The following is a 16555-nucleotide window of genomic DNA, read 5'->3' as shown; positions in this document are numbered from 1 at the left end:
TGACAAGGCTCTGAGCTCGGACCCCAAGAAGCGCCAGCCCCCCTCCTCTTTGTGTAATTTCCCTGCGCTGGCCCAGAGAGGCGCCCTTAGTTTCGAATCCTGGAGACCTCGGGGGTTAGAATAATGCCGCTACTCCCACCCTCAAGCCGGGCACCTAACAGGTCCCTCAACAGATTTGTCGGATGGTGTGTATAGGGGAATCATGAAGCCGACCTGGAGAGCAAATCCCCCTCAAGTGTCCTGTCGTTCGAATTATTACTGCTGAGGTACATAGCGTGAGTGTCCGCTGTTGGGGGCTTCCTTCCACGTAGCTTGCAGCCCCACCAGTGCAACCTTGGGGGCATGCAGTACGTGGCCTGGCCGTTAACGTTTCGCAGAACTGGGACTCGAGTGTGGCGCTGCCCTAACACGGGGCTCTGTGCCCTCTACAAATACGTCCTCAGCCAGTTTTCCAGGTCGTGGAAAATTTTATTGAAAAAGGGCTTGAGGAAAACAGCGCTTTTTGCCTTCCTGCTACCATTTACTTGGATGTCAGCTGGCTGGCTGTCGTTGCTGGTGCTATCATGGGGTACCTTCTTCCCTCATTTTCTTGCTCCCAGAGCCCAAGTCCAAGTCGGGGCTAATACAGATTGAACGTGTGGGGGGCTGGTAATAGTAACGCTTTGGGAAGTTGGAGAAAGTCTGTGGAAACTTGGGGCTGGATTTCACCCTTTGCTCCATGCTGCCCAAGCGGATCCTAAATTGTGTAGGAGGTTGAAAAGCTCCCTATTGAGATACTCGACCATTCAACTGTTTAGATGAATTAAATGTATTTCTTTCCTTTTTTTCTTTTTTAAACAACTCCCTAACCTGGTGGGAGTGAGCTTCCAGATCTGAAAACAAGTACAGTGATTGTCAGGAGGGTGGGGATATGCAGAGAAGGCTCAGGGCAGTGATTTCAGCTGCTTAATCATGGCCTTTCTCTTTGACATAAATAATGGAAGTCTGCCATTGTGTTGTTACAGCCCCCGCATCAATTCCGATGTCTCCTGCTCTAGACTGTTTTCTAGAGAAAGGTGCTGGGTCACCATCACTCAGGATAGTCATGGAACAAAAAAATGGGTGGGTGTGGGGAGGGGTAAGTTTAACTATACCCTGCTCATTAGGAGCTTCTCTGCTAACCCCATGGCAGAGACACTGATTTAGCAAAGCCTTCACCCAGATGTGAAGGGTAAATGATTCTGGGGTGCTTCATATATACATGTGTTTAATGTCACCAGAGGCATTGTGTTGACAGGTAAGCTAAATTCCCTTCTATTCCTTTTTATCCAGTTGACCTTGCAAGGGAAGGCTTTCTTGCCCCCCTGGGAATTTGCTATTTCCACCTGCAGGAGAGAAAATTCAGGAGAGTGTCATTTAAGCCTTTTGCCCCTCTGGACACTAGAAGGCAGATGGCCAAATGAGCTTGCCTGTGTGTGGTGCTGCATTCATTTGTGAGTTCCTTGCTTTCCTTTAATGAGGTGCTGGCTGCTCTAGACAAGTGAAGGTTTGGCGACAGCCAGGGTCCCCGTGTGGATTTACTTTTTCTAAAGCGGATTTTCGCTTGGCTTAAAAAACAAAATCTCTTTTTGTGCACTTTGTTTCACTTGCCACACAGCCTTGAGTCTTTCATGAATATGCAAATGAGGTGTCTTAATGACCCTCAGCTTGTTAAGGTGTCACTGGGGTGGCACCAGGCCCTTATTTCTGGTAGGTTTTTTTTTTTGGAGGGGGGGGTGACTCCTCTTGGCTTTGTTCTGCTTCTATCTGAGCTGGCTGTACCTGAGGATTGTCAGCAGTTTAAAAACATTATCCTCTCACACAGAATGAAACAGTAGAGGAATTTGGTGCAAGCCCCTTTAGTGGAGCTGTGGATAACATTACTTCTGGTTTTAGGCAGCTGGGGGAACAGCCTCTCTCTGTCTATAAGATTGTTAGTCTGGACCCTAGCCCCCTTCTCAGGCCCTTTTTGTTCTGTCTAGTTTGGAGGCAACTTTATGCAGAAGAGTATAGTGGTGGTAGGTAGTTGTCATAATCAGTGACCTGTCAGCACCAAGAAAGTCCATTGTCCTATCAAAGCAGGGTTCTTAATAGGCCTTGGGGTTGATCTGAGCCTGTTGGTGGTCATTGTGGTCTCTGTGATCTTCCTGACATTCTGTGTTTGTACAGAGATTCTGATTCCTTTGAGGCAGATGTTGGCTGGAACCATCTAGACTCACTCTTAATTTCTCTACACCTTGGTCTTTTAGGAGAATGATTGCTGTTATTATCTAGTTAATATTTGAGAGCCCAGATTGTGTGAGAGGCTGGCAGTGCATAATAAACACCATTTATCAAAATTCAGGGAAATTGCCAGAGTTCATTAATGTTTTAATAATATTTGGTATTTGCATAATGTCTCTGCCAGCTCTTTTGTTATCTTCATTCCCTGGTGAGGTTGGATGGAGACTGGTTGTGTCCCCATTGAACAGATGCAGAACAGGAGGTATGCAGGACCTATAGAAGCCAGGAAGGAGCCGAGCGGTCACTTACCCTACACTTACCCTACAGTCCAAATGGTAGATACCATGGCATAGTTATTAGAATAGCTCTCCTTTACTGATTGCCTTCTCAGGGCCAGGAACTTCGCACAGTGGTAGGAGTAGGTATTGCTTTCCCATTACACAGATGAGGGTATTGAAATTTACTAGGGTTAAGACGCATCTAGGGTCTCATGGCTAATAAATGGTACTGATAATGCTCAAACTCACAACAGCCTGCCTCTAATAAGACATATTCCTCTTCTCTACTGGAGAAACTATTAAGAATAAATGCATTAAGTGCAGAGTACAGGCTTTGTTTACAAAAATTGCTACCTCTTCTTTTAGGATTTTATTTCTGATTTCAGCTATAGTGTTAGGGTGATCCAAGCAGCGTCTGAGCTGATTTCTGGAACAGTCTGAGTTCAAGTATTTTATTCCATAATAAAGTCACTTGTTTGAATTTCTGGTTGAGAAAATAATGGCCATTATAATAAAATGTTAAAATCTGTAGTTCTGGTCGTAGTTCTAGTCTGCCTCTTTGCTAGTGGGGTGGTCTTAGATTTTTTGTCTACGAAACATGGGTAACGGTAATGAATCATTTCTGAATTGCATGTGAATGTGAAGTCACTTTGTAAACTGAAAAGGAATGTATACATTATTTTATTGTTTATTTAAAGACATGGGCATTATTCAAAAATCTAGTGAACTTAACCTGGAATTATTTCTGCAGGTTGGTATTAGAACTAGGGAGCACAGTCAGAGGCAGCCGAGGAGAATATAGGTTCTGGCTATAGAAGGCATGATTAATTCTAACATGCACTGCCATTTTTTAAGTTCATACCATGCTCTGGCCATGGTGCTAACTACTTTGCATAAATCCATTAATTTGTGTTATTTTCTTCCAAAAACTTTGTGAGGATAAATATTATCATGCCTGTGCATTTAACATATACTTGCCGATTGTTATACTGCTTGCCAAACAGGATGCAGGGTCCTGAGGGATAGCATAGTGAGTAGAGACTTTGAGAAATTCCTATGGGCCCTTGGAGACTCCTCCCTCTTCTTTGCCCACTACCTGGAGGAAAGTGGTTAAGTAGTTTGCTGGCCCTTGTCTCCTTTTAGGTCCATAAATACATTGTAGCCACCTGAGAATCCTACAGTGTAGTGCTTCTGAGTTGCTGCCAGATCTATCATATTTTTAAGTACTTTCTGTGTCTTCAGAGTAGACCCTTTTGAAGCCCCGTCTTTCCAGTGTTTGAATGTCATTTTTCTCCTAATGAATATATCCAGCAGTATTTATTGAGGGAGTTTATTCTGCTGTTGCTTTGTGGGCCCCCAAGTCTTGGTAAGTCCCTTAGAGTTCTGGTCACTAATGTGCTGTATCGGTGTAACAGTCAAGATTGTATTTGAAGTCTGCTCTGGTGCTGAAAGTATTAGGCATCTAGGTCAGGGAGAGCCCTCCGACCATTTATCTTTGCTGCTCGTTGGGGTTGGTTTCAGTTCTCCCTCTGTGGTTCTGGGCACTGCTGACCTTCATCCTTGACAGAGGAGCCCTAGAACTGTTGATGATTTCTGAGTCTCCCTTGATGCCTTGTTCTGTCTGCTACCTATTGGATTAATGCATCGCTTGTGATTAGACTGGACCCCTTATGTTTACACAGAAATATTGGATTCTTTCTTGTTAAACTGAGAACTTGTTATTGAATATTAGCTCTTTAGACTCTCCTGCAGCTTTTTTTTTTTTTTTTAAACAATTTGGAATCTCTGGTCCCCTTTCAGACCTATTGAATCAGAATCCCTAGAGATCTCCAAACTGTCTGATCAGCACTCTGACATCCTGTCCTGTGTGAGGCCTGATGCCACTCATTTTCCATCCACCAGAGCTGCCCCTATGCACAATGAACATGATCCCAGTTGACTGGAGGCTAGACCCAGGCTGCTGAGCCTAATGGTGGATATCTCCTGCTAGTTCTTGTAAACGGAGTCCTTTCACTTGGGACAGAGGCAGGGAGGCATGGCGATTGAGATGATTAGGGTGTTCACTCTGCACGAGAGGTTGTGATAGGGCTTTCCATCATTGTATCACTGAATCGCCACCATAACCCTCTGACGTCAAGAACTACAGGGGAAAATTCGGGAACTTCCCAAGTTTACCAACAAGGAAGTGGCATAGCTGGGACTTCACTGGAGTCAGGCTGCTGCAAAACCCTTGCTTTTGACAACAACACTACTCACTCTATGGTCAGGAGTGGGAGGAGACCTGGATGCTGGCCCTGACTCATTCAGTTATTTGCTGTGTGACTTTGGGCAAGTCACTTAGATTCTGAGCCTCAATTTCTGAGTATGGAAGCTGGGGCTAATAATTATAGCTTATCTCCTGTGTTCAGGTGCCTTCACTTCTGGATCTGAAAACTTTTGTGCAGGACAAACAAAGGATGTTTCTAAATTCTGGTACCGGCTCTGTTTTGTACCGTGTAGTATGTGTGTTTCCCTGAGTAAGTCTCCTAACCTCTCTGGAACCTCTTTTTGCCCCTTTTCCAATTATATAATATACAAAGAATAAACTAAAATCATTCCTCAATTTGAATCACTATTAATATTTTGACATGCACTTTTTCCCTAGACACGTATGTTTATACACACACTTATACCCACTTATGCTTACATGCACACAGTCTTATATCTTACGGATACATGATTTCTCTGGGTAAATTTATCCATATTCTGTCATCTACCACACTTTTAAAAAAAATTATTTCTTTTTATTTTGAGAGAGATAGCAAATGGAAGAGGGGCAGAGAGAGAGAGAGAGAGAGAATATCCTACGCATGCTCTGTGCCATCAGCACAGAGTCCGATGCAGGGCTTGAACTCACGAACATGAGATCGTGACCTGAGCCAAGGTCAAGAGTCTGCCCTTCACCAACTGAGCCACCCAGGTGCCCTGACCACACTTTAGAAAAAGGAGTTCTAAACTAAAACCTGTGGACAAATGTTCTCCTAGTTTCTTCATTCATCTTTTATTTCAGGAGATTCTGTTTGAGAACTTAAATCACATTCTGTGATTGGGGAAGTTGAACCTTGGGGAAGTTGAACCTTGACATTGTCGACTTGTGAGGATTTTACCTGCCTTTCACCGCCATCTTCTCTCTTTGTGTTTGCATGTTCTGTGTGGTCACAGAATACTACCCATATTTCTCACTTCCTTCCTTTGCCTAGACTGTTTTCTCTATGAGGATTTCTTTTTTTTTTTTTTTCAACGTTTATTTATTTTTTGGGGGACAGAGAGAGACAGAGCATGAACGGGGGAGGGGCAGAGAGAGAGGGAGACACAGAATCGGAAACAGGCTTCAGGCTCTGAGCCATCAGCCCAGAGCCTGACGCGGGGCTCGAACTCACGGACCGCGAGATCGTGACCTGGCTGAAGTCGGACGCTTAACCGACTGCGCCACCCAGGCGCCCCGAGGATTTCTTAATCTAGGTCCATGGAAGTAATAACATAGAGTCTGTGAAGTTGAATGGAAAAAATTACATCTTTATTTTTATTAATGTCTAACTGAAATATAGCATTTTCTTCCATTATAAAAGCAGGTAATAGATCATAGTGGTATTAGCAGTACCTCTATTTTTTCCTTTCTTGCTAATGGAAATCAGATATTTTCATTTCATGTTAGAATCCTTGCAGATATCTCAAAAAATTGTTTATCGCTGCTTTGAAATTATTGTGTCTCTTAGACTTGCTGCTAGGTTTTATTTAATGCATTAATAAAGTCACATGTACTCTATCACAGATTTACTTTTTAAATGTATATTTGTGCTTTAATATTGATTTTCTATAGGGGCACCAGGGTGGCTCAGTCGGTTGAGCATCCAGCTCTTGATTTTGGCTTGGGTCATGATATTTATGACCTCAGGGTCATAAGATTGAGCTCCAGTGTCGAGCTCTACACTGAGCATGGGGCCTGCTTGGGATTCTCTTTCTTCCTCTGCCCCTCCTTTGTATGTGCTCTCTCTTTCTCTCCCTCCCTCTCTTTCCCTCTACCCCTCTCCCCCACTCTTGCTCTCTCTCTCTCTCTCAAAAAAAAAATATATATATGTATATATATATTATATATATATATATATATATATATATATACACATAAATATACATACACACACAGGGAGAGAGAGAGAGAGATTTTCTTTAAAGCCCTATGTAATTTTATCATTTTCATCTAAATATACTATTTTTGCAGGTGCCCATAGGCTTCACCAGTTTGTCAAGATAATCTGTTCACAGAGACAGTTAAGAGTTTTAGCTCCTTTTTTTAAAAGTTTATTTACTTATTTTGAGATAGAGAGAGAGCATGCATGCAAGCAGGGGAGGGGCAAGAAGAGAGGGAGAGGGGGAGAGTGAGAGAGAGAGAGATCAAGAGAGAGAATCCCAAGCAGGCTCTGCTCTTAGTGCAGAGCCCGACATGGGGCTTGATCTCAAGAACCTTGAGATTGGGACCTGAGCCAAAATCAAGAGTTGGATGCTTAACTGACTGAGCCACCCAGGTGCCCCAAGAGTCTCAGATTCTAAGCAACGACACTTTACCTCTGCTTTGTCTTCTTCCAGCTCCAGCTCCAATGCCACTTGACTCATGAAGCTTTCCTAAAAGTCTCCAAGGAGAAGACAATTTACCTTGCCTTTGTGTTCTCCTAACACCTGGTCCCCTTTTATAGCCCTCAGCATGTTCTTCCCCATGCTAGGTTAAAGAATCCAAGGCTTATTTATCTTTGCAGCATTCAGTGGCGTCAGGTACACAGTAGGTGCTCGCAGAGTGTTAAGTGATTTGATTTCTGTGTGAAGCTTCAAGGAGTGAACACTTTCTGATGTTGTCTCTGAATCTTCCCTCCTGTAAAGCCATGCTAAATCATCTTTTCTGGAGTCAAGGAAATCTTGATCTAATCTTTTTATTTAGTAGGAGAAAATCTAGAAAAGCTATTTTTCTAGATTCCAAGAATAGTAGCCTTAAGACTGATTGCAGGGCAATTTAAGAAATGTCCCAACTGATGGCTGTAGCTTATTGAACAGAAGCAGCAAACAGTGAGTTGTGGGAATGTCCCTTTCCCTGTAGACCCTGACTGTTCTTCCACAGCCATCTGGGGTAGTCATGGAACACCTGTATGCCTGCCTTTGGGGCTTTACAAAATGCAGAGAGGGGTGTAAGTCCTCTTTCCCAGGAAGGTGTTTCCTATGCTTATCAGTCAACCTCCAGATGTCTGGATGCCAAATTCTAGCAATTCTTTATTTTTTTATTTTTTTTTAATGTTTATTTATTTTTGAGACAGAGAGAGACAGAGCATGAGCAGGGGAGGGATAGAGAGAGAGAGAGCGGGACACAGAATCCGAAGTAGGCTCCAGGCTCTAGCTGTCAGCACAGAGCCTGAACATGGAGCTCGAACTCACAAATTGTGAGATCATGACCTGAGCTGATGTCGGATGCTTAACTGACTGAGCCACCCAGGCGCCTCTCTAGCAATTTTTTATTATAAACGGCCATTATTTGCCATCCATAATAATTTAACCATAGTGCAGTGCTTTATAGATTACAGTACATATTCATATTTGATGTGGTATAGTATTATTCTCTGAACAGTCCTTTGAGAATGGTTGTGTAGGAAGTATTAGCCCTCACTTACAGATTGGGGTCCTGAGACTCTGGAAGGTGTTATCACTTAGTTGGAGGTCCTAGCGTAAGTTGTAGAACAGGACTCAACCCAGAACTCAAGTGTCTTTTGTTATAGCACATGGTCTACAAAGAGGTCGTGTGCATTCCTACCTTTAGACATCTAGGGGTTCTGGAGTGAGTCTGACAAGGGCAAAGGTGAGTCAGACAAGGGCAAGGGTAGCCATTTTCATTCTTCTCTGGGCTTTTCTGCTCTCCCCTTGGGTCAAGGATATATAGTGAGAGAGGCTTGCTGAGATTGGGATGGGTAAGTGCATGCTCCATGGGTATACATTCTCCAGGTCTGATTGTTAGGCCTTGCCCAACTGGTTCTTAGGGTCCGTGACAGTGTTCACAACAGACCTGGCTGAGTACTTACCAGCTGAGTAATCTCTTTAAGGACATTCGTAATTATGCTGTTCTGTGAGGCTCTGTCTCTAGGAAATAGCTGTTTTTTTATCCACTTAAGTGTCTTTTCATAAATGCCCTCTGCAAAAGATAAAGAGACAGATAACTAGGTACAGCGTCGCTATGAACAAAGCTAACACTGGGAGCTGTTGTTCAATTTGTCTTTTTAAAATATTTTTTCCTGAACACAAGAAGACATGATTACTGTTTGTAAGTTAAGTCAGCAATAGGAGGTGGTATAAGTTTTGCTTAGATTTTTGTTTCTTCTAACTAGTGTTTGAATATCTACAGGATGTATTGAATGGTGTAAGCATTCATTCATAAATTCATTCAACATATGCAGGAGTGCCTACCGTGTCCTAGTGTTAATTACTGTAGTGCAATTACTATGTAAGTGCACAGAGTGGTGAGTAAGAGAAGCGAGGTCACTGCCTCCGTGGGACTGATGTTCTCTGGGGGATTCAGCAAGATTTAAGCATGCCAGTAAATAGGGATGCGCGCTATTAAAGAGGAACAGTATGTTATGACGGAGGGTATAACTGGGTGGGATGGAGTGAAGAGTCGGAGAGTAGAGCTCTGTGAAGCAGAGACATTTGAAATGGAAAGATAAGAAGGAGCCGACCATCCGAAGCAAGCCTATGTAAAGGAGTATTCTAGGTAAACAGAACAGCATGTGCAGAGACCCTTAGGTGGGGGTAAATTGGAAAGAAAGCAGTTTTCAAGGCTGCTTAAATTATAGCAAGTCTGATCTGGCCTCTGCAAGGAGGACTGGTCTCTGTTCAGATTAGGCCTGAGGTGGAAAGAATGGGTTGCCCACCTTGGAGTGTAGGGAGCTTCCTACAGGTAGATAGGTTTTTCCAGGTGGACCCGCCCTTTGGCTGGGCACTTGCTTTCCGTATTCAGGGATTAGGGGGAGGGGGACAATGTCGAAAGGTTGGATTACAGGTCCTCAAAAGGCCCTTTGTAGTTGTGTAGATTCTCTGATTTCACCTCTGATAGCTGTAGGCTAGAAACAGTGAGTCCTATATTAGATGATTTATGGGTCAAACTGCAGTTTTCATGGGCTAATAATAAGCCCTTCTATGTATCTAGTCCTCCACAGTTTACAAAATACTTCCATATGCATGATCTCATTTTGACTGCTCACAACAACCCTCTGAGGTAGGTGTTTTTTGTGTGTCTATTTTAACGTAGGAAGAAACCCATGAAACCCATGGTCGAGAGAAGTTAAGTAATTCACGGCCATTAAATGGTTCAGGTGGGATCCACCTCGAGGCCTTGGCAACTCACCCCAGATTCTTTGTATTATGCTAATTCTAAAAACCTTTCCCCCTGCCCCCACCCCCTTGTGTCTCAGGATGTGGAGGGGGTAGGATTTCTGCACCAGGGAGGCCCTGCAGGGTCAGGAGGAGGAACCCAGCCAACGGACTGCAGGTCTGCACGTGCCTGTTATGGGTCTTCAACTTGTAAGCACTTTCTAGGCGGCTTCAAGATCACCCTGTTAGCAGCCACAGCTGTTTCTCATAGCAGCTGCTTGTGCGGATTGGGTTGTGATTAATAAAGGAACTCAACAGTTTGTTCTTTCAGCTGTGCCCTTGGTGTGCACAGCCTACTTTCAGAAAGGCTCTGTTTCAGATTCGGAACAACGCAGCCCTAACGGTGCACGGTGCCTGGGGGACTCCTGACCCTCCAGGAGGGGTGAGAAGGGGTGGTACCCCCAGATCAGGGCTGGTGGGCCTTTGGACCTTGGTCCTTGGTCTCCGAATCAGGGATGCTGGGGTGCAGGGTGGTGCACAGGGGTATGGGATCACACTCAGCCTCTTGTCTAAGGGTCGGGGGGGGGGGGCGCTGCCCCTAGATGCCTGCCTGGCTTGTCATTCCTTGCTGCAGTGCTGCAGCTGGTTGAAGCAGATTGCCCGCCCCCCTCCCAGAGTTTCTCCCACAGTAGCTCTGGGATCCGGCCTGAGAAAGGCATTTCTACTAAGTTTCCAGGCGATGCAGCTGCTGCTGGTCCAGAGTCCATACTTCAAGAACCAACGCTGGGGAGCCAGGACCGATCAGACTTTGGAAGTTTTAAGACACCCGGTGATGGATCTGGATTTTTACATGAAATCTCCAGATTTTTAAATATTGAGATTAAAATCAAATATTAAAGGAACATCATGCAGTTTAAAACTGGAGGTCAAATAGTACACTGTGGCTGCCAGCATATTCACCTCTGATCTGAATACTTTCAGAGACATTCATGCGCTGTCTGCTCTGGAAACTGAGGCCCAAGGAGGGGCAGTAGTTCATCCATAGCCTGCAGCTAGTTTGGGGGCAGAATCTTGACTAGACCCCAGGTGACCTGTCCACCTGCTCTGTGTGTGTGTGTGTGTGTGTGTGTGTGTGTGTGTGTGTGTGTTGGTGTTAGTCCTAGTATACGGTGTCCCAAATAAATTTTCCCTTTGAGCGGAAACACTGTATAACTTTGAAAATAATAATCACACTGAAATAATTTTTTACCGAGTTCCAGGCACAGTTCTAAATACTTTATACTTCATGTGTGTTAACTTAGTTAGTCCTAACAACAAACCTATGAAGAAAGGTTATTCTTCCTATTCTTATTTTCTGATAAGCATTCTAAAGCACAGAGAGGCTAAATTTTTGCCCAATGTCACAGAGTTACTGGTAGTGTCAGGATTCGAACCCCAGAAATCTAGCTTCAGGCAGAGAGCAGCAAATCATTACGAACCTTCTTTTGTATTTCATTAAACAAACAAAAAACCCTTTCCTCCTGCAAAATGGAAATCACTGTTGGGATATTACAGTTTTAACTAATGCTGCTAGGAAACTTAGAAATTAGCTGGCCTGAGTTCCTCCCTCCCCCGTTTTACAGAAGTGGAAATGGAGGCCCATAAAGGAGAGGAGACTTAATCATCTTGAACACTGATTTTACTTTTGGGCAGAGTGGAGGTTAGGTAAGTGTCCAACAAGTGACTGGTTCCTGAGAAAGGTGCTTACCCCTGAGATGGGTCACTCAGTAGCCTTTGCTTCTGAGGAAGGGTCTGCCTCGGTTTGAAGGGAGGGTGAGGCACTGAGAGGGCTGTGCTTTAGGCACAGAGTATTCCCTTGCCCCAGAGCCACCTTGTATCATTTGAAGGTCTCTTAATTGCTATTAGGTGAAGGATGCTAAATAAATAACCTCACGGGCACAGTGTATTTCTGGTCTGTCGTGTTTGCCTTTGTCTTTTGATTGTTCCTTGTCTCTCCCTGTCCAGTTTCTTTCCTGTGAAGTGTGTCCTTTTCTCACACCTGTGCTGTCTCCACAGCTGTGAGCCTCATGGTGAACACGTTCATCTCTGAACATCCTGTATGTATAGGAAGGGAGGAGCTGGCTGGGTGGACTGACCACAGGACTCTGGGCCAGCCTATGCTTGGGGGGAGGTGCAGCTCCAGGGGCGAGGATGCCATCTTGGGACCTGAAGGAGAGCCACCAACTACTGTCCCTCCCTGCTGCTGGACTGGGGGCTCAGAGCCTTAGGAGGATTTAGAGTTGTAATAGGATTCAAAGAATTACAGACAAGTTAAGCCAGTGGGGATCTTCCTGAGATCAGTTCACCCACCCCAGCATTTTCCTGGTGGGGAAATTTTACCCCATGGTGGACAGTGACTTGCTCAAGGCCCAAATGGTGGTGGTTGGGAAATATGTCCCCGCTGTTGGACACAGATTGTTCCAAATGCTTTATAATCATTAACCCCTTTAATCCTCACAGCAGTCTTATGATGAGGGTACTGTTCCTGTTGCGACTTTACTGATGAGGAAACCACTGCAGGTAAGTCACTTGCACAAGCTGGCCATGGGGGCTCCATTCCAACCCAGGAACCCGGCTCCTTCCCTCCTTGTACCTCTCCAAAACACAAGTAGCCTTGCTTTCCCAGGCTCTGTGTTAATTGCTGGTATCTAGACGTGAGGTGGTGCCAAACACTGAGGGGTGGACGGAAGGAAGAGCGTGGTGGGTAAGGTGGAGAAGATGGTGATTGTGTTACCCTGCAAGCCAGTGGCTCATATGGTTCTTCTGGTTCCTGGTCCAGAGTCTTGTCATTCCATCATTAGGCCTTCCTTGGCAGCACTCAGGACAAACATTCCTTTGAGGCTTGTGGTTTATGTTTATTGAAAGTCCTTTGTATTACATCTCATCATCTCCACAGTCTCTCCGTTTTGAAAGAAAGAAGGCGTGTCCCAGTTAAGTGATTGATTTAAAGCTGTATAAAGGTCAACTAGGCCCTTGATACTAAGTAAATTAGGGCAGTTTTATGAAGGCTTTTTCCTCTCTCTCTTCCACTTCCACCCCCCCTCCCCAGTGTGTTTCATTCCAGATTTAGAGCATTTAATTAGGACATAGTTAATGTAGTCTATCGTTGTGGGGAGAATGGGGAGCAGATCTTTTTTCAGTGAAAGACAGATGCCAAAGGTACCCTTGACAAAGTTTGAAATCAAAATTTATAAATTGAATTGGATTTTATGTGGCCCAAGGCATCTGCCTCTTCAGTGTTGTGACTGTTTTTGAAAAGTGTTCAAGTAAATCACTCTGCCCAGTTTCCCTGCTTTGTAAACGCAGGTGTTTGTGCATTGGCTTGTCTTTATCATTGTCATCATTCTGCAAGGTCAGTCATTGGGATGAAACAACTTCTTGAGATGCTAGTGCTCATGATACAGGAGATTGGAATTAGAATCCTTAGAGAAGCTCTATTCCCAACCTACTTACTCATGGCTTTCACACAGTAGAATATCGGTGGCAATGGAAGTCAGTGGAAGTATCCCAGATTGGTGAACCCATCTGCACAATGTAGCAACTCATGGGAAGGGATTTTGTTGTTGTTGTTGTTGTTGTTGTTGTTTTGAGAGAGAGAAGGAGCCAGTGACCTAGGAGCAGAGAGAGTGAGAATCCCAGGAGGAGCAGAGGGAGAGAGAGAGAGAAGTAGGGCTCACCTGATGTGGGGCTTGTGCTTACCTGATGTGGAACTTGAACTCATGAACCGTGAGATCATGACCTGAGCCAAAGTCAGATGCTTAATGACTGAGCCACTGACGCACCCTGGGAAAGGGTTTTATAATGTCTAATTCTTGGGGAAGAGAGGACTGATGGGAAACGATTTTACTCAGTATTTTTGTCATTCGAGACCAACCAACCCCTGTCCCTGTCTCTTGGATCCCATTCTGTCTGCGGGCTGCTTTGGCTGAGGCCCTAGAGATTATTCCTGCCTCCTTCATCTGCAGGTTCTCTTTGTTACACATTCGTGTGTGCATCCTCTATTTTTTCAACGGAGACCTTGAAGGACCTCAGCAACAGCCCCTCTGCTAGGCAGTAGAAATACAGTGCGGAACAACCCTTCACATTGTTGACACAAGTCTTAGGAGGAGCTGGACAATGAAAAAAGAAATGTACATATTATGATCAAAGTCCTGAAGGAAAAACCAGAACAAAGCAGGGCATATTGCTGTGATTTGTCATTCCTTCTCCAGTTTGACGTCGCTGACCTTTCTCCCCTAACCTCTCTTCCCATGGCTTCTGTGACAACATACTTTTGCTAGTTTTCTCCTTTTTCTGTTTAACGTGTAAGGGACAGACTTGAATGCTTTTTAACCCTTGGTGACTGCTTCTGTCTCTTCCTCCCTCACTTTCTTTGATCTGTCTCACAGTGCAATTTTTTGTCTCTGCTACTGCCAGTGTCCCAGCCTGGAACTTTTTACTGCCTCTTTGACAGCTCCCCCTGGGTGGCCCAGAGGTGCCACAGACTGAGCGTTCAAAGTGAAGTTGTGCTCCAAACCAGCTTCTCCTCAGTCAGCCACACCACTGTTGACCCAAGTGCCAAAGACAGGAGCTTGAGAGTCCTCCTGAGTTCCCCACTCTTCCCCCACCGACCCCCCATCCCAGAGCTGGAAAGGAACTGAGGCCTGCCCATTCTGCCTCTTCCTTTAAGCCCTCACTTCCTTCTGTCCATTCCCGTTGTCGCCACCCTAAATCGGGGCGACCACCATCCGTTTCCTGGATTACTGCAATAATCTGCACACTAGGTTTTCTGTTTCTAATCTTGCATGTTTCGAATCCATTCTGGAGAAGAATGATTCCAAGAAGAATCCATTCTTGGAAGCTGAGTCATCTTTACAATATGCCTAAATCCCTCCAGGGCAGCCCATGATTCTTCACATGGAGTTCACACTGCTCAAGTGTATTTCACAGGGCCTTTGAGGACCCAGCTGCTCATGTCTCTGGCTTCATCCCCTGCCAGTTTTACTGTTTATTTCCTTTACGCTTGCTGTAAGGTAGGCCCTGTGTGAGGTACCAACTTTGCGTTCCCTCTTAAAGGAAAAACCCAGACATTCTGAATGTAACTAGAAGGCCTCAGTGCCCTGTCTCCTATGGCCTCTTTCACCTCATCTCAAACCTCAGACGTCTTCACTGACTTGGTTTCAGTCACATTGACCTTTCAGTTCTTAGGAAATATCACATCGCCACCCACTGAGGCCCTTTGCTGGAATGTCCCATCCCTCCCACCAGATGCCCACACAGCTCATGAACTTCTGTTACCCATAAGATCTCAGCTCAGTCAAATCAGCACTTCTTAGGGAGGCCTTTCAGGCCAGCCCAGAACTGGCCAAGTTCTCTTAAACTGGCCTCCTAGCTTCCTGGGCTTCTTGGCTGCACTGGTCAGTTATGAACTAGCAGTGATTTATGACTGATGTCTGACTTTTCCCACTGCCACAAAAGCTTGATGATCGTCTCTGGTTATCTGTTATTTTTTTCACTTACCTGAATTATAATTGTTCAATAAATTATGTGTGTGTGTGGGGGGGGGGCTCCATAAATATTGGTGGTGGTGTTGGCTATTCTTCCTTTGTCCTAGCAGTTGCGTGGTAGACAGTTCATGATAAGTTCATGATGATGGCCACGTGTGTGGTGAGTTCTGAGTACGTACCTTGGTGTGGTGAGGGGGTTTGTCTTCCTTCCCCAGTCTCCCACCTCTCTGCAGCATGTAGACTTGGAATTACAAACATGTGGACTTTAGAAATTATGTAGTCCAATCATTTCCAACCTGTTCTAAACATGAGGGTGTTTTTTTTTAATCCTGTGACATAAATTATGAAGGTTTAAATGGGAGTGGTTATATTTTTACTGTCAGTTCATTGGGGAAAAATGAGTAGTTATGGAAAGCTACAGTGGATTTAGTTAACCATGGAAATTGCATTGAATTTTTTTGTAATAACATCTACATGTATTTGAAAAATACTGGTGTGTATGCATTAGAGCAAGTGCTTGGTGGGCATATGGATTTATAGTACCAATAACTCCATGCTTCTGTGCTCTCTCAGGAACTAGCCATTTAGTCTGGCTCTTTATTTTACATTTGCATGAGATTTAGAACTGGTTACCTGGGAGCTTATGTTTCTCTGTATATATGTTTTATTTGAGCAGTGTAGTGTTTTTAAAAATTTAGAGCAAACATTTAGAAGCTGGGAGATTTTTCACAAAATCAGATTTTCAACTTGAAAAATTAGAGGGACTGGGCCTTATTTACCATATGGCCATAATCACCTGGTACTGACCAGTAAGTGACTCCTTTAGAAGTACCACACTTCCGGGGCTCCTGGGTGGCTCAGTCGGTTGAGCGTCCAACTTTGGCTCAGGTCATGATCTCACGGTTTGTGAGTTCGAGCCCCATGTTGGGCTCTGTACTGACAGCTCAGAGCCTGGAGCCTGCTTCAGATTCTGTGTCTCCCTCTCTCTCTGCCTCTCTCTCTCTCTCTCTCTCTCTCTCTCTCAAAAACAAATAAACATTACTAAAAAAGAAAAAAATTAGAAGTGCCACTCTTCTGGGGCACCTGGGTGGCTTAGTCGGTTAAGCATCCGACTTTGGCTCCGGTCATGAT

The 16555-nt window shown here is 44.6% G+C and overlaps 1 protein-coding gene across 1 annotated transcript in view; it reads left to right on the top strand.

Moving 5' to 3' along the window:
• MB21D2 (Mab-21 domain containing 2) overlaps positions 1-16555 on the top strand; it is a 114927-nt gene that overhangs the window by 954 nt on the left and 97418 nt on the right. The gene's annotated exons all lie outside the window — the stretch shown is intronic.

Source organism: Lynx canadensis, chromosome C2 (genome assembly GCF_007474595.2).
Source record: "Lynx canadensis isolate LIC74 chromosome C2, mLynCan4.pri.v2, whole genome shotgun sequence".
NCBI classification, from domain to species: Eukaryota; Metazoa; Chordata; class Mammalia; order Carnivora; family Felidae; genus Lynx; species Lynx canadensis.
Note: the sequence above shows the minus strand (reverse complement) of the source record. Positions and strands in the feature narration are given on the sequence as shown.